This window comes from Carlito syrichta, unplaced genomic scaffold (assembly GCF_000164805.1).
Source record: "Carlito syrichta isolate Samal-C Ts95f unplaced genomic scaffold, Tarsius_syrichta-2.0.1 Scaffold304418, whole genome shotgun sequence".
In the NCBI taxonomy this organism is placed as follows: Eukaryota; Metazoa; Chordata; class Mammalia; order Primates; family Tarsiidae; genus Carlito; species Carlito syrichta.
Genome location: NW_007248514.1, coordinates 13,896 through 40,512, shown reverse-complemented (window position 1 = coordinate 40,512; position 26,617 = coordinate 13,896). Strand labels below are relative to the sequence as shown.

The 26,617-nt window shown below is 46.0% G+C and overlaps 1 pseudogene; it reads left to right on the top strand.

Annotated features, from left to right (window-relative positions):
* Positions 1-4,223: 4,223 nt before the first annotated feature.
* On the top strand, positions 4,224-4,634 carry LOC103262261 (annotated as a pseudogene).
* The last annotated feature ends 21,983 nt before the right edge of the window (positions 4,635-26,617 follow it).

Here is a 26,617-nt window from a genome sequence, read left to right as displayed (position 1 = left end):
GGTGTGGTAGTGCATGACTGTAGTTCCAGCTACTTGGAATGCTGAGGCGGAAGGATCGCCTGAGCCCAACAGGTCAACGCTGGGGTGACCATGAACATGTCACTGCACTCCAGCCTAGGTGACGGATTGAGACTCCAACTCAAAATAAATAAATAAAATAAAAGAGAAAAGATTCTAAAACTTTCCTTCACAGGAAGACAGCATAGTTTGCTTGTTCGGAGTAAGAGCTCTGTAGACAGGTGGTTTGGGTTCAAGTCTCAACTCAATCACTTCATAGCTAGGTAGGTCTAGACAAATTATTTAGCCTCTATATGCTTTAGTCTCCACAGCTGTAAAATGGGAGTAAAAGTAAATACCTCATAGGATAGTTATGAGTATTCAATGCAATAATGATTATAAAGTACTTAGTCCAGTGCCCAGCAAACAATATGTACTTGATACCGTCTCCCTCGTATATATAATATTAAAATCGGATCCAAAGTCCCCTAACTTTTAAAAGCAATTCATCAAAATCACCCACTAAAACTTGAGCCTGTTGCCTGGCCCTCGTGAGAAAATGAAAGCCATTTTATTTTATATAATTGATCTGGAAGCTCTAACAACTCTAATCAGACAGCCTCTGGCATGCTAGTGCCAAACACCTTGAGGTCTGAGGCTTACTGAGTTAGAGCAGGCATTAGAAAGTGTAAGACGGCCAGGTGTAGTGGCTCAAGCCTGTAATCCCATCATTCTGGGAGGCTGAGGCGAGAGGATTGCCTGAGCCCAGGGGTTTGAGACCAGCCTGGGCAACTTGGCGAGACCTTGTCTCTACAGCAAATCCAAAAATTAGCTGTGTATGGTGGCATGCACCTGTGGTTCCAACTACTTGGAAGGCTGAAGCGGAAAGATTGCTGGAGCCCAGCAGGTGGAGGCTGTGGTGGCTGTGAGCATGCCACTGCACTCTAGGTTGGGCTACAGAGTAAGATTCCTACTCAAAAAAAAAAAAAAAAGTACAAGGCTCCACTATAATAATAACTGGCATTTATTGAACATTCACTATGTGTACTGCACTAAGTATTTTACCTGTATTTCCTCACAACAACTCTAAGAGATAAGTCCTATTGTTGTCTCCATTTACATACTAGGAAACTGAGGCTTAGATAAATTAAGAACCAGTGCAAAATCACACAGATAGTAAGTGATCAAACCAGGATTTGAACAAAGACTAACGCCAAAACTTGAAGTGAACTCCTGTGCTATCCTGCCCTCCCTTTCCTGGCTCTACTGGGACCGTGCACGGGTTTCCTTCAACACCCCAGTTCCTAAAATGGGCAGAGATCAAAAGAGAGACCATAGTGGCTACCTGAACCTCGAGAATTCTGTCTTCTTTCCAATCAGCCCTGAAGGGGAAAAATGATTAAATGAAGACCACAACAACAACAATAATAAAAATATCTTTGCCTGTGGATGCCTCATGTTATTTCTGGAAGAAATGGGATGGAGTACTGTTATGGTAAGAGCAAAGAATATTGAGTCAGAATTTCTGGAGTTGAGCCCAACTCTTCTATTTAACTATATAAATGCAGATAACTTGCTTAATCTATCTAAGCCTCAATTTCTTTATCCATAAAATGGGAATAATAATGCTTGCCTTACTGGATCAGAATTAAATGAGAAGATACAAACCGTCACACCCTGCTGGTGGGAGTGTAACTGAGGCCATCCCCCAGATGCCCAGTCTTAGTGGAATTACATGTGCACACGTCTCTAACCTAGCAGTCCCACTCCCAGGTGTATACCGTAGGGAAACTTCTCTCGGGTCCATCGAGAGGCCCATGTAAGGAAATTCATCACAGCACTGCTTGTGGTAGTAAGAAGCTGGAGGCAACCCAAGAGTCTATTACTAGGTGAATATACACATAAAATCCTCTGTCTGAGCATAGCAGTCAGAAAGAATGAAGTGGATTTACATATAGCAATATGGATAGAGCAATGTTAAGTGGAAAAAGCAAAAGCAGGTGTCTATAGCACAGTGTCATTTATGTACATTAAAAAAACAATCAAAACAACACTATATGTTTCAAGGATGCAGACATAGCAATTTAAAAATGTAAATTGGTCGGGCTTGGTGGCTCACGCCTGTAATCCCAACACTTTGAGAGGCAGAGGCAGAAAGATTGCCTGAGCCCAGGAGTTTGAGACATGCTTGGGCAACTTGGCAAGACCTCTCCTCTACAATAAATCAAAAAAATTAGCCAAACCTGGTAGTACGCACCTGTAGTTCCAGCTACTTGGAAGACTGAGGCAGAAGGATCTCCTGAGCCCAACAGGTTAAGGCAGCAGTGGCCAGGAACATGCCACTGAACTCCAGCCTGGGTGACAGAGGGAGACTCTGACTCAAAAAAAAAGGTAAATCAAATCATGTCATCCCTCTGCTCAAAACCTTCCACTGGTTTCCTTTCTTTTCTTTTTTCATTCACCAAGTGATTATAAAAAAATTTAGAGACCTCGGGGAAGAAATTAAGGGAGTTACCATTAGATGGCTCTAATTTGGAGGGGGAAGTAAGAGAACATTTACCATTTGAGGGTCAACAGGAGATGTGAGGTGTGAAAAAACTCTAGGATATGTACTTTTCCATCTGCATGATATTAACGAGACTGCCATTTTAAGCCCTCAATTACAATCTGCAACTGTTCATTTTTTTTTTTTTTTTTTGAGTTGGAGTCTCACTCTGTCACCCAGACTGGAGTGCAGTGGCCGCTCCCGGCCACCGTAGCCTCGACCTGCTGGGCTCCAGCGATCCTTCCGCCTCAGCCTTCCAAGTAGCTGGAACTACAGGTGCACACTATCACGCCCAGCTAATTTTTTTATTTATTGTGGAGATGAGGTCTAGCCAAGTTGCCCAGGCGGGTCTCGAACCCGCGGGCTCAGGCAATCCACTCACCTCGGCCTCCCAAAGGCACGGGATTACAGGCTGAGCCACCGAGCCCGGCTTCTTTTCTTTTTTTAAGGATCTCTATTGTTTATTAATTATATTCAATGTGCACATGGGTCATTTATTAATCTTTTGACAATCTGAGAGGAAGAACCAGAGCTTAGGGGAAGAAAGGCCAAGGTTAAAATTACAGATTTGATAATTATATGCAGAGAAGTAGAAACTGAAGGCATGTGATTGAATGAAACAGCTAAGGGAAAACATATACAAAGAAGATTCTATGAATAAAGATGGTGAAAGGTAGATTTCTTTCCCTTTTCTTACGCAGAGTATAAGCCAAGATCTATGTTTACAATGGACCACAAGGTCTTGCAGTATTTGCATGGACCTAGCCACCCTATCGACCTTCTGTTTCTCTCTTTTCTCACTCATTTTGCTGGAGCCACTGGCCTTCTAACCTTTCTGACCTCTTAACATACCTGGCGAGATCCTGTCTCAAGGCCTTTGTACTTGCTGTACCCCTATACTTGGACCACTCTTACCCTAGATATTCACATAGCTGATCCTTTGCCTGCATTTGGTGCAATAGTAAGATTTTCTTACATTACCCTATATAAAGCTGCAGTCCACTCCTACCCACAACACAACTTATCTCCTTTCCTGGCTTTTGTTTCTATAGCACGTATCAATCACTATTTTAATGTATTTTACTCATTTATTTGTTCATGATTTGTCTCATCCCATTAGAATGTAAGCAACAAAAATGTAGGAACTTTTTTATTGTTTTGTTCATTGCTGTATTCCAAGCACCTACAACTCTGTCTGACACATAGTAGGCACTTTATATTTTTTGAACAGATGAATATATCTAAATAAACATATAGAAGGCTGGGTGCGGTGGCTCAAGCCTGAAATCTCAACACTTTGGGAGACCGAAGTGGGAGGATCACTTGAGGCCAGGAGTTTGAGACCAGTCTGAGCAACACAGTGAGATCACATCTGTACGAATTTTTTTTTCTTAATATGCCAGGCATGGTGGCATGTGTCTGTAGTCCCAGCTACTTGGGAGAATGAGGTAGGAGGATCCCATGAGCCCAAGAAGTCAAGTGATCTATGATCACACCACTGCACTCCAGGTTAGGGGTTAAAGAAAGACCCTGTCTCTAAAAAATAAATAAGTAAATAAGCAAGCATATAGAGTATGGACTGGAAAAGCACTTGCTGAGTCAGTGAGTAGAAGCTCGGGCTGGGTATTCCAATCCTTCACCATCTACGACCTGAGGATCGAGTGTTAGGGTGGCGCCAGAAATGGGCAAGTTCATGAAGCCCGGGAAGGTGGTGCTGGTTCTGGCTGGATGTTATTCCAGACTCAAAGCCATCATTGTGAAGAACATGGATGATGGCACCTCAGACCGCCCCTACAGTCATACCATTGTGACTGAAATAGACCGCTATCCCTGCAAAGTGACAGCTCTGATGGGCAAGAAGAAGATTACCAAGAGGTCAAAGATCAAATCTTTTGCGAAAGTTTATAATTACAATCACCTCATGCCCACAAGGTACTCCGTGGATATCCTCTTGGACAAAACCGTTGTCAACAAGGATGTCTTCAGGAACCCTGCTCTTAAACGCAAGACCCGATGAGAAGCCAAGGTCAAGTTCGAAGAGAGGTACAAGACAGGCAAGAACAAATGGTTCTTCCAGAAGCTGCAGTTTTAGATGTTTTTTTGTTTCAGTCATTAAAAATTTTTTAAATCCCCCCCCCCAAAAAAGGAAAGCACTTGCAGAATACACTAAGGCAGATGCCTCTTGTAAAGAAGGAAAGTAGGAATAGTGGTGAGGGATAGAAGGAATCGAAAGGGGCCTCACACGAACTGATACTGCTGCGTGCCATGACCCGGCGTGGCAGGGAGCTCATTTTGTGCACTTGAGTGTCCACGAAGGAACTTTATGACATAGCATCGTGAGTGGACACTTGAGTTTCCCTCTACTTCATTACACAGGGGTCCTTGGGCCTTCCCACTTGCTGAAGAGGAGTGAAACTGGCCCTCCAGACAATGTATGAAGATACCAGGGTGGCGACCTGAAGAACAGACGACACAGGAGCTCGGTCATCATCCCTTGTGACTCCGAAAAAGCATGCAGAACAAATGACCAACAAGGCATAGGCAGAAAAAGCAGACACGTGACTAAGAGCCTGAGAGCTTAACTACAACCCCGTGTGTAACAATAAAGAGAAACATCTTCCCCAAGTGCATTCTCAGAAACACCTTTCCATGTGCACCTTTCCATTGGCACTTAACTCTAATGGTGCCTAATCAGTCTGGCACCAGCGGTCAGAACCTCTCCAGCCCTGCCCTCCTCTGCCTCAAGCCCAGCAATTCATTCCTAAATCAGCCCCACACATCCTGATGTGCCCTGCATGCGACAAGCCTTTGGCCAGTGGCGGTTGCTGGCCTAGCCAGGGGTGCCTTCCTCACTTGTCTCTGTCCAGTCTTGACCCTCTAGCACTTCCCAGCCTATCCTACAACCTTCCCTCCCACATGTAGAAGTTTTTCCTAAGCCGTCCTGGCTGATTCCCCTATCTCCAACCTTCCTCCCCATTCTGCCAGCATTGATAGCCAGTCCTGATGTTCAGCGGAAACTAGTCTTCCTTTTCCGTCTAGTGGTGTCCTAGGAGCGTCCCTTAAATTCCTTTCCAGTCTAGAAGCTTCCAGAGGGCAGGGCCAACATTCATGTACCTCTTCCCTCTGAATGTCACACTCCCATGGCCAACCCTTGTTACCCAGGCAAAGATCTGCTCATAATTGTACCACGCAACCAAAACAGATACTTAAGACAGAGAAAACAAATACATCAATGTTTTGCCTGACTACTATATCTTAGGATTCCTCGAAGTAGGAAATTTTTTTTTGAAAGAGAGAAAGGGCCAGACAGAGGTGGGAACAGAAGACTAGAGTACGCACAATCTTCTATTTAAAGAGCATTTCCTGAGGACATTTCCTAATGAGAGCCCTGGGTCTGTGAATCTGTTTAATTAAGGAAACAGCCTCTCCCAGAGGAGGTGCTTGGCTCAGGGGAGGTGCTTAAAGAAATACAGAGAAAGGCCAGAGAACATGAAGCCAGCTTGTATGAATTCCATAATGCCCCCGGCTCCCTCCTTCCCTCCCTCCTTCCCCCTGTGTTTCTCTCAGTCTCTGAGCTCTTTCCAAACTCCAAAACAAAAGTTCCATCCCAAGTAGCCAAGAAGAGCTCATGTCATATCCAACAATCCACCCACTAAATTGCAGGCTGTCGTGTTTTCCCAGTCAACCCCACCCACTCTCCTTCGTCCTAGAGGTCATTGTGTTCATTACTCTGTCTCCAAGAAGGGCACTGCCCTCACTCGGGAACTTTCCTTTTCAAAACATTTTTCCAAGGAAGTTGCGCTGGTTCCCTTGGTTGGGTATCAACAATCCTGCCAATCAGGAAGTTGGGCCTCCTGGCTCCCTGCTGAGAAGCTTCAAGTATAGTGTGATACAAGTTGCTCTGCTAGACATTTTATAAAGACTTGGGAGAGGAAGGCCAATGAGGCTGCTAAATCATTATCTTCAGGTCTCAAAATTTTAAAGAAATGTGTTCAAAACGCCACATCTTCAGAATGGGTGTGGTGGCTCACGCTTGTAATTCCAGCACTTTGGGAGGTTGAAATGAGAGGATCACTTGAGGCCAGGAGTTCAAGGCCAGCCTAGGCAACATAGCGAGATGTTGTCTTGATAAAAATAAAAATAAATTAGCAGGCATGATGGTGCATGCCTATAGTCCCAGCTATTTGGGAGGCTGAGATAGAAGGATTGTCTGAGCCCAAGGAGGTCAAAGCCGTGGTGAGCCGTGATCATGCCACTGCCCTCCAGCCTGAGACTCCAGAGTGAGACTCTGGCAAAGAAAGAAGGAAAGAGAGAGAGGAAGGGAGGGAGGGAGGCAACATTTCCAGAGATTACATCAATCCCTTTGCATGCAAATACACCTCTTTTTCTGATCTCAAATTACATAAATTCACGACTCCTTAAAATTTCCTAAGAATGAAAACTCTGGAGCCAATCAAACCAGTGTCTTCCAAACAAACAAGTATAAAATCTTCTGGATATCTAAGCTCCTCCAGAGTTTCCAAAGTCCTGACTCAAGCCCCCCTGCAATTTTGGTAGGAGATAGTCAAAAACAGAAGAGTAGAGACTGAGTTCCAGGTGAGAGCTTTAAATAATAATAACCGCAGTGTATGTAGTACAGCAACACTTCCAAATTGGAATCAGTTCAAAACATACAAGAAAAGATAAACAGTGCAAAGCCATCGTGAAAACTGGTCTGAGCAATCTATCCAAAGTCTAGAAGAAATTAATTAACAAAGCCCAATGAAAAACAGAATCTTCTCATATTCTCTTTCTGTATGTGCCTTTTCTAGAAGTCTGTGTCAAGACACAGCCATTCATTCGTTAAACAAATAGTTACTAGCCCCCAACTATTCAACACTGGGTACACAGCAATGAAAAAAATGCACAAATGTTCCTTCACTCAAGTCACTTTCATTCCAGCAGGAGGAAACAGACAATAAACAAAAAAGTAATAAGAATACATGTTGTGTTAGACTGTGGTTAGTGCTGTGGAGAAAAGTAAAGCTAGAAAAGGTTAGGATGTCCTCAGGTAGGAAGCTGCAGGGGTTTTTTTGTTTTTGTCTTTGTTTTTTAAACACATTTTTTATTTTAAAATTGTGGGGTACAGTTAAGGGTTAGGTATACAAATATGCATGTTCAGGCACCCTTGTTGATAAGGAGTGTCCCCCCGTCCCCAGACAGATCTTGACTACCGTTAATCCCACCTCCCTTCCCCTCCCTGCCCCCCCCATAGTTTCCCACCACTGTCAATCCTTTTCTTACAGTATTATGATCGATGTTCAAGGTTCACTGCAGTTTTAACAAGAGTGGTCCAGGAAGACCTCGCCAAGAAGACGTCACTCCCTCAGCAGCCAGGAGCAGGTCAGAGAACCAGCAACACAGATCTCTGAGAAGAGCCAGTGGAAAGACTACAGTCATTTTTAATGTATTTTTTAAATTGTGATAAACTATACATAATATAAAATCTACCATTTTAACTGTTTTTTTTTTTAATTTTTATTTTTTAGTCAAAATCTCACTCTGTCTCCCAAGCTGGAGTGCAGTGGCACACTCATGGTCACCCCAGTGTCAACCTGCTGGGCTCCAGTGATCTTCCAGCTCAGCCTTCCAAGTAGCCAAACTATAGGCTTATGCTATCATGCCCGGCTAATTTTTGACTGATTATAGAGACAAGGTCTCGCCAAGTTGCCCGGTCTGGTCTCAAGCCCTCGGGCTCAGGCAATCCACTTGCCTTGGCCTCCCAAAGTGTGAGTTAACTGTTTTCAGATGTAGCATTAGATATGTTTACATTATGATTCGATTGTCATCTCCACATCTCCAGAACTTTTTCATCTTCCCCAAGTAAAATTCTATAACCATTAAACACTAAGTCCCCGGTACATCACCTGAGTAGAATTATACAATATTCACCTTTCTTTGTCTGGCTTGTTTCATTTAGCTTAATATCTTCAAGGCTCTTCCATGTGGTGGCATGTATCAGAATCTCCTTCCTTTTTAAGAATAAATAATATGCCACTGCAGGTATAGACCATATCTTGTCTATTCATTCACCCACTGACAGACACTTGGGTGGCTTTCACCTTTTAGCAATTGTGAATAATGTTACTATGGACATGAGTGTGCAAATATCTTTTCAAGTTCTGCTTTCCCTTCTTTTGGATGTATTCTTAGAAGTGGAACTGCTGGATCATATGGTAATTCCATTTTAATTTTTTGATGAACCCCCTTACCGTTTTCCACAGTGGCTGCATCATTTTACATTCCCGCCAGCAGTGCACAAGGGTCCCGGTTTCTCTGTGTTCTCCCCAGTGTTTGCTGTTTCCTGCTTTTTAAATAATAGCCATCCTAATGGGTGTGACGAGGTACCTGGCCATCTTGGGCTGGAACAGAGTGAGACAGGAGGAAGAAGGAAGGGAGGAGGTCAGGGAGAAATGAAGAGGCCAGATCACTCACGGAGAGCCTTAGAGTCACTGTGAGGACTTTGGCCTTTGCTCTAGATGTCATGGTAACCGGCTACTGATTTTCATGTTCTTTGAACTAAGTATGTGGTTCTCACGCTAAGGAATAAGGCTCCTCCAGAGTCTGAAAACACAACAGAGAGACAGGTTCTGCAGAGTTTTCAACAGACGTTTCCGGGCGCTGACGAAAAAATGAGAATGTGACAGCTGAGGCATTCATCCACCTGCCTGTCTCTCTAGATACCAAAAAAGAGATGCTGGACACTCACCCTTGGGAGGTTAACATGACGGATGACTTTCATCGAAGTTGTTCACTTTATGGATATCTTTAGCCAGGATTCAATCATTTAAGAATCAAACAAAAGCAATGTTTGTATCATTCACTATTTTGGATTACCTCCTCCATTTTTTGTGGACCACCAAGACCTGACATGGAGATGGACGGCCCTCTTTCCCAGAAACTGGTGAAATTAAGGACTCCAAAGACAAGTGTAGGTAGACTCTCGGAAAAAGAGTCTGAGTCATGTGAATCAGGCACTCGCAAGTCTTGCAAAATTAAATAGATGAATTCAGTCCCAAGCCTCGGATGCCTCAGGAAGGATTGTCAGAAACGTCTGAGATGATCAGAGCTAGAGAGAGAAAGGGCCCCAAAGGGAAGCCTGAAAACACATTTTTGAGAGGCAGAGAGTACCTCTCATAACCTCACTTCCCTCAGGCGACAGGGATGAAAGCTTCTACATCAAAATGAGAAGTCCAAGGAGTTATAGATTTTCTCAACAATAAATAATCTGGAGAGAATGGTCGCCCAACCACCGTTTATAAATGTTAGAAAATACACACTTGTGTGTGGTGAGGGTAGGGAGATGGAGGGCGGAGAAAGAGAATTATGGAGTTGTCCCCTCTGGGAAAGGAGGAGGGACAGAAATCAATTTTCACTATGGCATTCTTAGGATTCAAATGGGGGACAGGGGAGGGAAGTATGGTAAAGTCTGGAAACCTAAATAACTAATTTGTCTCAGCAAGAAAACAGGCCATGTGCGCTCAGGTGCTGAGTGCTGTTTTCTGTCCGTCTGAGGACCACCGTATTCGTCCTCCTGTCTCTCTACACGTGTAAAACCTACCCCCATCCACCAGGGTGTATAGAAACTCCAAACTCCCCCAGTGTCATAGTCCCTACCTCATATTCCCTTCTCTGTGGTCTCATTAGTGAAGTCTTGGGTTACCCTTTTATGCCCAAAGATGTATAATAAAAATCGGACTACGGGCCGGGCTCGGTGGCTCAGCCTGTAATCCCAGCACTTCGGGAGGCCAAGGCGAGTGGATTGCCTGAGGCTGAGGGTTCAAGACCCACCCAGGCAACTTGGCAGGCCCTCATCTCTACAATAAATCAAAAATTAGTAGCGCATGCCTGTAGTTTCGGCTTACTTGGAAGGCTGAGGCGGAAGGATCGCTGGAGCCCAGCAGGTTGAGGCTGCAGTGACCGGGAGCATCCCACTGTACTCCAGCCTGGTCAACAGAGTGGGACTCCAACTCAAAAAAAAGAATCTAGGATACAAGACTAGGATATAGGAGTAGACTGCTCTTCTCTCTCCCCTCAGACAGAAAAAACAATAGACTCAAATGGTAGTAAAAGTTGAAGGTCATTCATTCATTCATCCATAGATTTTACTCACCTGCTGTATCACTGTGCTTGGTGCTAGGAACACAACAGGGAGGAAAAAGACATGCTCCCTGCCCACATGGTGCTGTTTTGTTTTATTTATTTATTTATTTATTTATTTATTTATTTATTTTTGAGTGCTAATTTTTTATTTATTGTAGAGACAAGGTCTTGCCAAGTTGCCCAGGCTGGTCTCAAACCCCTGGGATCAGGCAATCCTCTTGCCTCTGCCTCCCAAAGTGCTAGGATGACAGGCGTGAGCCACCATGCCCAACTATAGGAACACTTTTTAAAACAGCACCATGCAGGTCAAGCTTGGTGGCTCAGCCTATAATCCCAGCACTTTGGGAGGCTGAGGTGAGAGGATTGCCTGAGCCCAAAGGTTCGAGACCAGCCTGGGCAACTTGGCAATACCTCATCTCTACAAAAAAAATAAAAAAGTTAGTGAGTTGTGGTGGCGTGTTTCTGTAGCTCTAGCTACTTGGAAGGCCTAGGCGGAAAGATTGCCCCAGGAGTTGTCAAGGCTGCAGTAACTGTGAGTATGCTACTGCACTCTAACCTGGGTGACAAAGTGAAACCCTGATGCAACTTTCTACAAAACAACTGACCACACTCTTCAAAACTGTAAATGTCATTATCAACAAGCTAAGAAACTCTCCCAGATTGAAGGAGAATAAAGAGACATGACAGCCGGGCTCGGTGGCTCAGCCTGTAATCCCGCGCCTTAGGAGGCTAAGTGGATTGTCTGAGCCCGTGGGTTCGAGACCCGCCTGGGCAACTTGGTGAGACCTCATCTCTACAATAAATCAAAAAAAAAAAAAAATTAGCCGGGTGTGGTAGCGTGCGCCTGTAATTCCAGCTACTTGGAAGGCTGAGACGGAAGGATCTCCAGAGCCCAGCAGGTCAAGGTTGCGATGACCGGTAGCAGCCACTGCACTCCAGTCTGGGCGATAGTGTGAGACTCCAACTCAAAAAAAAAAAAAAGAGAGAAAGAGACATGACAACAAAATGCAGTCGTAGGCTTGGATTGGGCTAGGGAGAAACATTTTACTATAAAAAACATTATTGGAGGCTGGGTATGGTGGCTCACACCTGCAATCCTAGCACTTTGGGAGGTCAAGGCAAGAGGATTGCTCGAGCTCAAGAGTTTGAGACCAGCCTAGGCAACATAGCAAGACTTTGTCTCTACAAAAAATCAAAAAATTAGCTGAACATAGCGACATGCAGCTGTTGTCCCAGCTATTCAGGAAGCTGAGATGGAAGGTTTACCTGAGTCCAGGTAGAGGCTGCAATCAGTCGTGATTGTGCCACTGCCCTCCAGCCTGGATAACAGAGAGCTTGCCTCCAAAAAAAATTATTGGACAATTAGCGAAATTTAAATATGGACTCTGTGGGTGTGAGAGAGAGAAAAAGAGAGAGAGAGAAAGCACACAAATGTGGCAAAATATTAACAACTGGTCAAGCCTGGTGAAAGATAAATGATATTAATTATACTATTCTTACAACTTTTCTGAAGGTTCAATATTTTTCAAACTAAAATGTTGGGAGAAAAACAAGAATGTTCCAACAATAAAGGTTATGGATTTTTCTTCCCTGAATGATCTTTATAAACAAGCTTGCCATCATCATTTTTTGATGAAATGAAATCCCACCCAGAATGACCCAGCCCCAAATCAGGAGCTAGTCCCAGATCAGAGGGGTGGGCGGGAAGATAGAACTCCTTTGTCTTTGATTTACAACCAAAATTGTCAGCAAGTAAAAATGCCTGGAAAGAAACCACAACCTTGGCTCGTGTTAGGATGGTTATAAAAAGTACATACTGTTATTGCCATTTTGTGGGACAAACACAAATTAATAAATCAGGGCCCTAGCCTCGAACGCTCAGAAGCATTGGGGAAGACGTGCAGAGGCTGGAGGAGGAGAAAAATATCTGGCAAATGGGGGTAACAGGTATACGTGCAAGAATCAGGGACACACAGAGAGGGGGTGGAAGACAACCAGAACTAGTTGAGCAGCAAGCAGTGTACATGTGTTAGTTCATTTAACCCCTATATACCCATGAGATAAGTCTTATCATTCCATTTTGTAGATGAAGAGTGGTTAAATAACATTTTCTCCCCCCACAAATAACCACAGCACCCTGTCTCCACAAAAAAATGAGTATAAGGACACTAAAAATTCAAGTAGGCCAGGTTCAGTGGCTCAGCCTGTAATCCCAGCACTTTGGGAGGCCAAGGCGAGTGGATTGCCTGAGTCCATGAGTTCGAGACCAGCCCGGGCAACTTGGCAAGCCCTCATCTCTACAATAAATCAAAAATTAGCCAGGCACAATAGCACGCACCCGTACTTCCAGCTACTTGGACGGCTGAGGTGGAAGGATTGCAGGTTGATGCTGGGGTGGCCATGAGCGTGCCACTGCACTCCAACCTGGGCGACGGAGTGAGACGCCAACTCAAAAATAAATAAATAAAGTAAAAGTTAAAATTAAATTAAAAATAAGAAGTCTATGGGCTATGAAAAGAGTATTTGTACCAGTTCTTACTCTTGTGCCCACCCAGGTCACCCCCAGCCAATGCCTTCTCTTTCTCTTTCCTCCCAAGCAAACGCTGATAGCCAGCACTGGAAGTAGAGAGATCATTAAATCTGAAAGCTCCATACACACCTGCTAAATTTCCTGCTACGATCTTAATCCAGCCCAGAGCCAAAAAGTCTCCAGACAATCTTTTTAGAGGCCAAGAAAGATTTCAAAGCTTTCCTGTAAATACTCCAGTAGTTCCAAGATACAATTTTACACCAAATTATAATTTCTACTATCACAATTCTTTTTTTTTTTTTTTGAGTCAGGGTCTCACTCTGTCCCCCAGGCTGGAGGGCAACTCATCACCACCTTGACCTCCTGGGCTCAGGAAGTCCTTCCACCTCAGCTTCCTGAATAGCTGGGACTACAAGCAGGCACTGCCACGCCCAGTTATTTTTTAATTTTTTGTAGCTACAAGGTCTTACTATGTTGCATAGGCTGGTCTCAAACTCCTGGGTCCAAGCAGTCCTCCTACTTTAGTTTCCAAAAATGCTGGGATTACAGGCATGAGCCACCATACCTGGCCTATTCCCACAACTTTAACTCATCTCTGTTTGCTTGTTTGTTTTTTTTTAATAGAAATATTGGATACTAGATCTCTAGATGCCAAATATAAGTAACCCTTCTGAGACTTCTTTCATCACACTGGTCTTTGGTCATATTTCAAATCTTGTCTACTTACTCCCTCATTCTAGAGAAGAGAAAACCATCTTTAGTGCAGGTTAGAAAGTGCTAGAGGTGGGAATGAAACCCTGATTTTCATTGGCCAAAGAAAGATGGGGTGGGGAAGGGGAGAGCGGGTATTTTTTAAAATGGTAGCCCAATGGCAGGACAATTGTTACGCTTTCCCTGACAACCTAAATACCTCCAGATTTGGTCTTCCCAACCCTCAGCAGTTACCCAAGGCTTCCAGATGCTACCGGCACACACGGTTAGGAAACATCTGTCACAAAGAACAGCCCCAACTGGGACAAAAGAGAGGAGGAAGGCAGACGGTGCCAGTTTAATGAGGATGGTTTAACAAAACATCTTTTAAGCTTTCTAATTCACTTGACCATTTGCTCCCCAGACTCGGCTGCCAGTCAGGAGCAGAATGGTGGAATGTTTACCAGAGAATGGCACTGGGGGGAATGTTTACCAGAGAATGGCACTCTCCTTATCTTTAACCCAGAAGAACACAGTATCAGAAAATTGTTGGCTCGTTTGTCACTCTAAAACATGATTAACCCCATTCCGGAACCAAAAATTCATGGTCATGCTGGGAAAGAGAACATGAGCTCCATGAGGTTGATCACTCTGGTTTGACTGTTCTTGACAAACTGACTTAGCAGAATATCAAAAACTATTAGCTTTCTCCACTGTGACCCATGTCTGTGTCCAGCTTTGAGCTCAAGACAACTAAAGCATTCTTAGTTTTTATTTGTCATTCATGGAAGTAAGCACAAAGACCGTGGACATCAGACATCAGCACTGTCCTCTTAGTCTTTCTATTTGGGGATCTCATCATTACTAATTTTTTTTAAGGGTTCTTAAGAAATATGGATTCAAGATAAGGAATAATGGTTATTCTGAACATGCTATCAGTATAAGATCAACAAAGATCACTTTTCCATTTCAATTTCAAAAGGAAGAAAACCCCAGATATGTCCAAAGCAGACTCTAAGGATCCTGATTTCATTCATAGACATCGCAAGAAAATTTGGATTAAACTTAAGGAATCCCAACTGAAATCATTAGTGTCAGATATTTGGGGATCACCATCCTAGCCCTGAATTCAACCTAGCTGACATGAAGTCACTCAGACTCTTAGCACTTTGTTCCCACTAGAATTCTACCTGGAAGGGTCCTACAGTTTGCAATACTGTGCACCAGGGCCAGCCTCCCGCTGTACTCCCTAATTCACTCTCCCAGTCTCTACACTGGGTAACTCTGAACAATGACATCCTCTCAGATCCCGCTCAGATTCTTCCCAGCAGCCATTGGAGAGTGCTGCCTTTCTTTGAAGCCTGCTACAGCCCTAAATCACATTCACCCTGAGTCTTGAGTGCTGCATTGCAGCAGATAACTGAAGTGTGAGTGCCCTCTACCCTCCTTCTGGAAAATAACACTTTCTTCAAGGCTTGAAAAGCAACACACACACACACACACACACACACACACACACACACCCCTTTTCCCTACCAGACCTGCAGTTTTCTGCTCTCTGTTAAATTCAAACTTCTAAGATTGTATTTCCAGGGCTTTCTTTTCATTGTTTTTCTAAACCTTACTCCTACTACTAACATTTTCTGCTTGAATAGGACCAATCTCTCCCCACACGTGAACATCATCTTGCTGCCATGACAATCATCCCAGAGACGCCCGTCTCTGCCTAGAACACCCTTTTCCCAAACTCTGTCCAGCAGGCCCCTCCCTCGAGGCATGTTGTTCTAAACAAACCTCCAGACACCTGAGCTCTCAGGCCCACTCTCTCGGCCTCCTCTCCTCCACTTACTCATGTCCAGAGTTCTGTCCACTGTTCCCACCTCTTTCCTTGGGGATTTCCTGTGCTGTGCCTCGAATACATATCCAAACTCCTCCATCAGAATGACCTCCTGTCCTCCGCCTTTGGATCAGCCAGAACTGAAGGCAAGTCTCTCGCCTGGGAGGTCATCAGGACAGAGTGACATAACTCCCTAGCCTACAACCTTGCACTGGGAAGAATGCCTGGTTTGGGAAGAGGGTAGCCTTCCCCAGATGAAGCCTGACGAACAGAATCAAGTGGCCACAGCCAGGGAAGCCCCCCATGAGTTACAGCCCGATTTGGTGATATCAGAGGTCTGAAACAACGCAGGTCTGAGTCTCTTGAACCACAATAAACTGAAAATGCAGAGGAAGTAGCCCAAGTTGGCTGAGACAAAATACGTTATCTGTGACATTTATCGTTTGCTCCAGTGTCATTCCCTTGATGTCCAATGACAGAACTGAGACAATACAGCTTATTGCCTTCATTCCTTTATTTAATTTGGAAGATAAGTCACCACGTGATTTGGCATGAGGCAACCTGGTATGATACTCAAAGTGCAGTCACTAAATTTAAAATTGGACTACAGGCCAGGCTTGATGGCTTAGTCTGTCATCCAAGCACTTTGGGAGGCCAAGGAAAGTGAATTGCCCGAGCTCGCAGGTCCAAGACCTACCCCAGGCAATTTGGCAAGACTTCATCTCTACAATAAATCAAAAAATTAGCCGGGCATGGTAGCATCCACCTGTAGTTCTAGCTACTTGGAAGGCTTAGGCAGAAGGATTACCTGAGCCCAGCAGTTTGATGCTGGGGTGACCATGAGTGTACCACTGCACTCCAGCCTGGGTGACAGAGACTCCAACTCAAAAAATAAAATAAAATCAGACTACAGAAGGGAGGAGTGAGCCATTATCAAGTGGTTGAATGTTGTTTAGAATAGGCTTGTATTTGTTTGGAGAGGATGGGGAAATGTCCTTGAATGGCTCTTACATTGTACGTTCCCATTGTACGTTCCCCAGCAAAGAGAACTTGCTGCATTTACTACCATCTGTCCTGTATAGTCTGCAAATAAGTCCACAGATGGATTCTGTTTCCTTTGGGTCGGGTCTAAAATGAGAAACTGATGATCCCTAGATGGTTCGGTGTTTCCTTCAAGTGGACACCACTAAAACGTTCTAGAAGTGATGAAGGCTGGCTGGATTCAAACTATTAAATACCAGGTTTCAACTGAGAATACATGACTACAAAGGCAAATTCCAAATTAGAAAATCCAGACACCACATGGATACTTTTTGCAAAGGAGTTCAAGTAAAAGCAACGTCTTTTTCTCCCCTCCGTCATGAACACCACCACCATGACCACCAAATCGCTGTGTGCTCATTTGCACATAGTGTGAGACAAAAGAGAATAGAGAATTCTCCTCTTTGGGAGCTTACATGTAAGGGCATTTCGTGACTACTTCCGTACCTCTCAAAACAGAAGATACATAAACCATGGACTGGAAAGGGTAATCCGAAACCACAAATACACACTAGAGGCAAGGGCATGTCAAGATCCCAGAGCACATCGTAACTGAGAGAAGATGGAGGGGGGAAGGGCTTCATTTTCCAGTGTTGGCACATTTTGGAAGTATCTTCCTAACTTTCTCAGGTCAGTCTGAGAAGGCTGCGTGAAAGAAGGGAGAATTGTCCCATGTTGCCTGTTTCCTTGGAAAACATCAGTTCAAGCCACTTCTTCATGGTGGTGTGAGGCTCGGGCCATGATCCCATAAATCAAACCTCACGTAGGTCTTCCTTCTCTCCATATCTCTCGCCAAAAACAAAAAGAAACAAAATTAACTCTACACATACTTTGTACCGGTAAATCCAGTTTGTCCAACTGTACAGATCCAGTTAAGTATTTGTTGTAGATACTAATATAAATCTAGATCTCAAAATATAATAATAACCCAATTCTCAGGCTTGGTCTGTACCAAAAAGGAAAAGAGTCAGAGGGAAAGCATTTCAGCAATCATAAGTGTGTTACTTCTCCCCTGGGGAAAGAGAAATAAAGCTGAGATCGCTTCCCTGAAAGGTTGGATGGAAAGCTGAAGTAACCAAATTCAGTTCATACTAAAGAAAATAAATATCCAAGCTTATCTCCCAGGAGTCTTCTGCAAATGACCCCACCAAACTGACTGCTTCCCTCACCTGTGAACTTTCCGTGGGTTGCATTCTGTTTGAATGCTGCTTGGGAGAATACTTTGTCTCCCTAACTAAAATAAAAACTCCTTAGGGCAGAAGCTGTTTTATGTTCCCTCACTGAGGCCAGAAATTGCAATTCTGCAGTAAATATTACTAGCTGCAACCAAGTCTTGAACTTGAAAGCTATGACAGTCACCAAACTGTCTGCTCATTAGCCCAAGACAAAACATAACCTCTTCCCCCATCTTCCACCCATCTAACCGCTTCCAGCACCATCTCTTGAATCCCATTCTAGCCTAGCAGAGGCCGAATTCCAGGTTGGTGAAAACCCACTCTGGTGTAGACCAAAACCCTTCAGACCGAAAGTACACCGACATGATATAGACAAAATCTATCCAGATGTAGATCAAGATCCGTCTAGATGTAAACCCACATTTTTGCTTCATTACATATTTTATATTATCTTGTGTCTTTCTGGGGTGGACATGAACAAGGTGGCTTTTCTGAGTCCCTCTGGGATAGCTTCAGAGAAGATTAACCCAAAACTAAGTTTCTTCATTTATGATTTGACACATTCACAGGTTTCGTTTCAGTCAGAATTCAATTTTGGAAATTCTTAACGTTTCTGTCATACCAGAAAAACAAATTATCAATTTGACAAATCTGAAAAGCCTGGGCTTCTGCTTCTAGAGCTCTTCAGAAACTAGTTGGGCTGCCAGTAAAAATCAGGATTAGATTCTCCAAACAGGACTCAGAAAGAGAACTGGGAAAAGCCAGGAAGGATGTAAAAGATTAAGAGATGAGAATCGTGATGTGCTACATTGTTGTCAACAGCAAAAACTGATGTCTTCTCTCCCTTCCCTCTGATTCTCTACTCCCCTTTTATCAACCCAGCAGCTTATCAATCCAGAATTCCTCAGAAAAGTCCTCATGTGAAAACAGTAAAAGGCAATCCATCCACCTCTCCACGTTATTTTCCAGTCTACAACTGTAACATACAACTGTAGCCTTTGTCTAAAATGAGCCCTGATCCACACCCACTTTTTCCAAGAAGACTTGCCAAACATCCTTGGTTCTGTTTCCTTCCCCAAACCCTTCATTTTCTTGTAAGCATAGAATGTAGAAATGCACTCAGTGGTCCCATCTACTACTATATCCTGTCTCTACTCTTAGGAGTTGTGAATGATCAGAGCCCACAAAACCTTCTTTCATGTACCACCTCCCAGCACCCACGATAATGTTGCACACCAAGTAGTTTAGGAAAGCCCAACTATCTCTCTGGTTATCTTCCTTCATATCTGCCCATGTATCGTTCTGTCCTCCCATGTAAATGGCCTGCTATCTCCCTTCTCTATCCTCTCTCACCAGACTGCTTAATTCCTCTCCTAGTCCTGGGTAACTGCTTCACACCCTCACCATCTCCCTTAGGAAGTTAATCTGTTGTGCTGTGTTTTGTTTTGTTGTAGGAAATGCACCAGAACATTATCAGATCTGAGTCAAATGAAGGTTGTATCATGCCTCATAGTCCTGAGTTCTTGCCCCAAGATAGATCAACCAAGACCCGCCTGCCTCACCCAAAGCGCCTGTATCGTAATCTATAACAAACAGCCTCTGGCATCATGCTTTTTAAGGGACAGGTTTTTTTGTTGTTGTTGCTGTTGTTATTGAGAAAGCAGGACTTATTGAGAGAACAGAAAAACTCCCAGAGCAGGAGGGGAACTGAAGGGGTTGCCTGGGACAGTTCTTATCCTAATTCTGTGGTTCTTTCTATTCCCTTGTCTGCCTCGTGTCTTTGGTGATAATAAAAGAAAAGGTGATAAGGATAGACTAAAAGAAAATAAGCAAAATATCATTTGTATTAACCTGGAAATCAGGCTTTCTCCATGATTTTGCTCAAATGCACGTTGAAATGAGTCTGCCTTCCGGAGCCACATACCACATGTTAACCAATAATGGAGAGAGGTTTCCCAAGAGCTGCTGGAGGGCAGGAGAAAGTGAGCCTGGAATCCAACAGGTGTCACATATAGACCATAACACAGGTGTCATGCATGGGTAGGTGTTGTCCGGGTTTCTGATAGAAGGATGTCATCCAAAGTGTTCAGGTGGGTAGGCTGGAGACAATTTAAGACTGCAAGGGCTGTGAACATTAAAGAGCTTAAAACTTGGTAGCAGCAAACTGCCTCTTGGAGACCAAGGAAGCCAGTCCTATTTCAGGTTTCACTTCCAAGGCTTTATCAATCAATAAATATGCCTATCATGTACATGAAATTGATAGATTCCAAGGGAGGAAACAGAGCCAACAGGTTTCAAGGTTTATTTAGCACTGGCTCATTTGCAATATACATAGGACCTGAGATAGGCCTGCATAGCATATTTTAAAGACCACGACATAGCCACACCCCAATGAAACTTGGTCATCTTTCCTCCTACAGCCTTACCTGGCTTAAAATCTCAATCTCACCACTGTTTTAGTTACATGAGTACCTAGGTAGAAAACCCCCAAATATGGTATTGTGAGACCATATTGTGAGACCATATTATCAAACTGGAGCTGATATTCCACCAAGTCTACAACAGTGTTCTCCCTAGGAAGATGAGCCACAGATAGTTTCAGAAGCTACAGTAAGAAAGGGTGGCAAAACATGAGAGAAGCAGCAGACCAGGTGGGAAACCTCTATTCATTCAAAGAACATGTCTAAGCTTGCTGGGCATAATGGCTCAAGCCTACAATCCTAGCTCTTTGGGAGGCCGCAGCAGGAGGATCGCTTAAGGCCAAGAGTTCAAGACCAGCCTGGGCAATACAACAAGACTCCATCTCTACAAAAAAACAAAAATGAAAAAAATTAGCTGGGCATTGAGGTATGTACCTATAGACCCAGATACTCAAGAGGCAGAGATGAGAGGATCACTTGAGTCCAGGAGTTTGAGGCTGCAGTGACCTATGATCACACCACTGCACTCCAGCCCGGTGACAGAGTGAGAGACTTTGACTCAAAACAACAACAACAACAAATACTATGTTCTGGACCCTGTAGGAAAGACAAAGCAAGCTCTGGACCAGGCAAGAAAGGAAAGGCCAGGAATGAGGCCATGGCCAAGGGAGGGAAGGACCCCGCAGAAAGGCTACACGATGATCCCCCCAACTCACTTTCCTAGGACCAGCTCTCCCGAAGAGTTTCCTGGTTTGGAGCAGAATAGAATGCAGGCCTCCAAGTCACTCCAGCCCCAGCAAACCTACCCCCATTCCCTAAGCCCACATGGCCTCTGGTCTGCACTCCCCCATCCAAAGTCCTGCCCATGAAATACTCTCTACTCAAACTCTTCAGGGTCCTACTGCCAGAACCACTCCTGGCCCAGCCTTCCTCCACTCTGGCTCCGTCTCAGTTATCTTACCAACTCCAAATCCACGAGAAATCACTTATCCATGGTCTTTTTCTGGTGGGGCCACAGACAAGAAGGCTGGATGTAGGGGACTTTTGAAGAGGGCCTTTGGGAAGGGGTGGAAAAGCGTGAAAGGGGAGGCATAACCCAGAATCTACAAGGAAAGCTAGAGGCAGGAAGTGGGAGCAGAGTTGGGGCCCAATTTGGGTGAGGCGATGGCCTGGGTGCTGAAGTGGAGCTTGGTTGGACACTGGGCAGCAGAAAGTGGATTCTGAAGTGAGCATGCAATCCAGGGGAGTCCTGGGTATGGAGGAGGTCCTGATCGGCTGAAGGAGAGGCTGAGGAGGGGTTGGAGCCTTGTCTGTTGCAATATGGGAGTCAGTCCTAGATCCAGTCCTATAGGAGTCAGTCCTAGAACCTCCACTCAGAGCCCTTTAAACCAGGAGAGAAGCACTCAGTCCCCCGACCTCTATCACCACCACCCAATCCCCGCCCCCTCACCCACGTTTCCCATCACCAGAGAGCAAACTAAAAGGATAAGGCTTCACTCTGGGGGACTCTCTAAGACAGTCATACAGCATCCATAGCATAAGTGAATTGAACACTCATTGAGTAGTGCGGTGGAGGAAATAAAGATGAAGAGATACAGTCCCTGCCTAGAGAGCTTTCTGCTCTCCAGTATAGAGACATTCAAAAAGTAGGACGTCCGAGACCCTGAAACAGGTGACCAAAGGAATGTATCTCCTCTCCCCTGAATGCTAGTCTTCAGACAGAGGTGTGACTGGACTGTCAGAGGTGGAGAAAGTGGAGGGCTGCTTAAAGACTGAGGACTGAATGGACAGTGATCAGTTCAAGAAGCCACTGGTCTCAAGGGAAAGAAGTGCCCTGCCTTTACTAATGATGGTGCTGCTAACCCTCTAAACTCTAACTGAGGTGCAGGAAAGACTGGGGCGGAGGTGAGAGAGGAGAGGAGGAGGGGGGAGGCAAAACCCCGAACAGATAGTCTATACTAATTATACTAAAACAGGGTATTGGAATTAGAGCAGAAAGAATTGCTCCAGGTCTCAGTAAGAATCGCCAACTGAGGAAAACCTAAAAATCACACTGACCTTGCCCTAATGCTTCTTATTCTACATGGACCAAGGGCACTCACTGAAACCTCCTTTGTGCCGGGCACTAGGCTGGATGGTGGATGAGTGACCCTGGTCAAGACTGCAGGGCCAAAACTCCTGGAGGCAAAGGCGACAGGCAGGGCTTGGGAGGATGGCTGTAATGACAGAATGGTAGGGGAGGGGCATCTGGGTGTTTGATTTATGTCTGTTCCAACAGTCCTAAGCTGTCTTCCACTGCCTCAAGCTGGGATTTTCCCAGATGTGCATCTGCTTGAGGGAAAGGGCGGGCGGGCACAGGGGGAGGGTCTCCTTGTCCTTGCATCTGGTCCCAAGAGCAATCCCTTCCCCTTTCTCCCCATGCTGCTTGCTGCCTGCTGGGTGGAGGGTGGGAGGCTGGGGGAAATGCCAGGGCCCCCAGATAATCACCAGGTAATGAAATGAACCGGCCCAGGGCTGGGGGGAATGCAGAAGATGCAGGGTTGGGGCTGTAAATCTCCCTGGGAGAAGGGGGTGCGGAATGGGGGGACCTGACAGTTGGAGCCCATCCAGGTGATTTCACATGAAGTATCTGAACCTTGAGGGGTGGGAGGGGGGAAGATGAGAGGCAGGCAGGGGTGTGGGCCAGAGGCAGGGGAAGGGGCTGAAAGAGACGGGGACGGGAGCAGCAAAAGAGAGAGATGGAAGAGAGGGCAAGAGGTGGGGACAGGGTGGGGGAGGCAGCCCGAGGAGAGAGCTGGGCGGGGGTGTGGATGGTGGAACTCATAAAGATGTGATGGTCTGAGACCCTCCGAGACTGAGGGAGGGAGGGAGGGAAAACTGATGGCAGACACTGTCCAAGAAAAGCTCAGACTGAAAAAGATCTGGAGTCAGAGAGACAGACCAACGGACAGACCTGCCTGACAGAGATGAAAGTGGCAGAGGCAAAGGAGGAACAAAGAAAGCAGGGATGCAGTGGAGGGGGGAGGGAGCGAGACAAAGAGAGAGAAGGAGGCAGGAGCAGGAGGAGGGAGTGAGGCCAGGGAGGGGGATATATATTTTCTTTATGATCCTCTTCAATCTCACTCGGCTCGCTGCTGAGCCCGTTCTCCTCTCAGGTGCTACTCGGTGGCGGATGTGCCCAGAAAGCTGATGGGGTGAGGCTGCCCGCCGCCATCGCAGCCCCCAGCTCGCTCCTAGTTAGTGCTCACCTGGGGGAACCTCAGAGACCCCCTTACACGGATGTGACAGCCCAGCCTGCTTCCCGCTCCCCCAAAACGCGGCAATCAAGAGAGGCCTGAGGCCCAGCCCTAAATGTTTTGGAGCAAGCGCAGCCTGGCACAAGCAAGACAAAAGAAGGGGCAGAGAGGAAGGAGAAATGGAGGAAGGCCAGTCAGGGAGGCAGGTTGTGGGGAGAGTGTCGGGGACGGACTTTGGTCAGGGATCGCTGGGAGAAGAGTGAGGAGAGGAGAGGACTGAGGAGACATCTGCGTTGGAGAGACAGATGAGTGGCATGCAAAGGCAAAGCAAAATTAGATGTGAGAGACTCTCCATGACTTTAAGGTCAACAATGTAGACACCTTCTGAGAAGTCAAGACCAACGCCTTCAAGCAACTCTCCATGAATGGGCCCCCATAAATATACACGTGAAAGCTACAAAAGGAGAAATTGAGACACACACAGAGAGGCTGAGATTGGTGTACATGTGTGAATCTAGGTTTCCAGGGACCAGTGATAGAGTAACAGGCTAAGTTCCTGAAGACCAAACAAAGACTTAGCATAGCGAGCTGGACCTGCCTTTTTTTCCCCAGGCTTTCTTGAGGCCGAGGAAGTGGCTGAGCTCTTCAAAGACCATCTCCTCAGCTCCTCTTGGGGCCAGGGAAGACCCCTAGTCATTAACTCAGGCAATCTAAGGAGAAATGATCTCCCTTCTTCCCTACCAGCGATATAAGGTCCAAGAGGCCAGATGTCCCCATATAGCTGGAGCCCAAAGAATTTCCTCTGCAGCAGGAAGGACTTCATCATAGCTTATCTAGGCCTCCCAGAGCTCAATTCAGAGGCTTCAGGACAACAGCTGAGGTCGTCTGCCTCTTCCTACACCCATCACAAAGGGGTATGCATGGAAGATCACCAAGGGACAGCAAGGGGCTTCACAGACAAGAAAAGGGAGGACCCAATCCCCAGGGTCCCTGGTAACGGCTAGGTCAGTCAGCGTATCTGGAATAGGGACCATAGTTGGGCATCCCAGGCTTCAGGCAAGCTGAAAGAGCATCTGATCCTCTGCCCAGTCACTCAAGGCGGCGGCGGCGAAGCTCTGCAATACCAGAGGGGACCGCTAGGGGGTGCTCGGCCACAGCCAGGCTCAGGAGAGGCAGGAGCCGGCTGAGCGAAGGAGACCGGAAGGCAATCGATCAGAGTCGCCCTGGCAACCGGGCTGAGCCCGAGACAGACAGCACGTCGATAATGAAATCATCGTTAAATGACTTCAAGCCCTAATTAATAATCCAGGCCAACCGAGGCCATGCCTGACTGGGGTCGGGGGAGGGGATGTCATTGTTGGGGGAGCGTTGGAAGCTTCTGGACAATTAATCAATTAATCCACTCACTCAATAATTGGCTCCTTTGTCCTCTGCTGTGCCCCCTCCCCCACCTCATCCACCTCTGACTGTGGAAAGGGTAAGAAGAGATATGGGGCTAATAGTTTCCAAGGCCCCCACAACGCCTCCCTCTCCTCTCCTTTTTTTTCTATACCCGTCTGTTTCCTGAGCCAACTCACAGAAGCCTTCCTTAAGTTAGGAATTCCCGGCCCTCTTACACCAGACCCACCAGGGGGTGCCTGTTTCAGGATCTAGAAGCCTGGCTGTCCAGATACCTGCCCACAACCCCCTACTTGTTATCCCACCTCCTCCCATCTCATCCCCCTCCCCAATACACACACACACACACACACACACACACACACAAACATACACCACTTACCCACAGCCCACCCTGACCACTAGATGTACGACCTTGGGCAGGTTGCGTGCCCTCTCCAAGGCCTCGGGTACCTAAGGGGACCCAACTGCTTTCTAAGGTTCCTTCCTGTCCCATCATTTAGTATTCTAATAACTGGACCCACATCATTTCCCACTGCTCTCTGCTCAGTTTCCTCACTTCAGGGAAGAAGGGGATTGGAGGGAGTGCCAGGTGTTCCTTTATCAAGCGCCCTGTCCCCAAGGAACTAGAAAGGGAACGAGCAGAAGAGTGTGCAGAGGGACACCTCCCCACCCATCCCCCACCTGCCCGGTCCTTCTGGCCCTTGCCACCCACCTTGCTTATTGCTCTCCACAACCCCCAGCAGGAAATGAAAAGGGTACAGGAAATTGCACTTTAAATCCCCCAGCCCCTGGCTCCCTCCACCCAGCCGGGGAGCTGGGGCCAGGCTCACTTCACAGGCCAGGCTTTTTCTGTTTGCAATTAGCAAAGAGATGTTTAGGAGGAGAGAGGACTCCCTGCAGAAAGAGCCCCTCTCTCCAAAACAGCTAAGCAGGTTATCAAAAAGAGAGGTGGAACTGGGGAGAGCACACTGGGTTTGGAAAGAAGGAACCAGAGGCTCCTGGGAGAGAGAACGAGAGCCAGGGAGACACCTGGAACGGATAGGCAGGTGGTAGCCTCTTTTCTGGGAGAGCTGATGTGTAGCGCCACCTGTAGCCGGGAGCGGGACGTGCAGCCGAAGGCTGGGCTAGCAGGGAGGGCGGATAGCGGACCCTCCAGTGAAGCCCTGCAGAGAGGACCAGGGAGCAAAACCCAAGTCCATCCCACCCCCGTGGACACTTAGGAGGTTAATAAAGTTCAGAATGTTCAGGGCTTATGTGTAATTAAAGCCAGGAGACGGGTCATTACATTTCCCTCCGAGTTCCTCCCTTTGCCATCCCCTCCCCCGCATACACACATCTTCTACAAAAGACATTGAACCAGATCCTGGACTTTGAGATAATACCTCCACTAAAGAGATGGGCTTAATGTCAGCAAAAGAAATTTAGAATAGACTCCAGAAAGGATTTCCTTGGCGTTAGGGTTGGTAAATGCTAGAAGAAATGAAAAACGTGATAGAATCTCTATCAACTCACACTCCCCATCTCCCTCTCCTCTCCTCTCCTCTCTTCTCCTCTCCTCTTCCCTCCCCTCCCCTCCCCTCCTCTCCTCTCCTCTTCTCTCTCT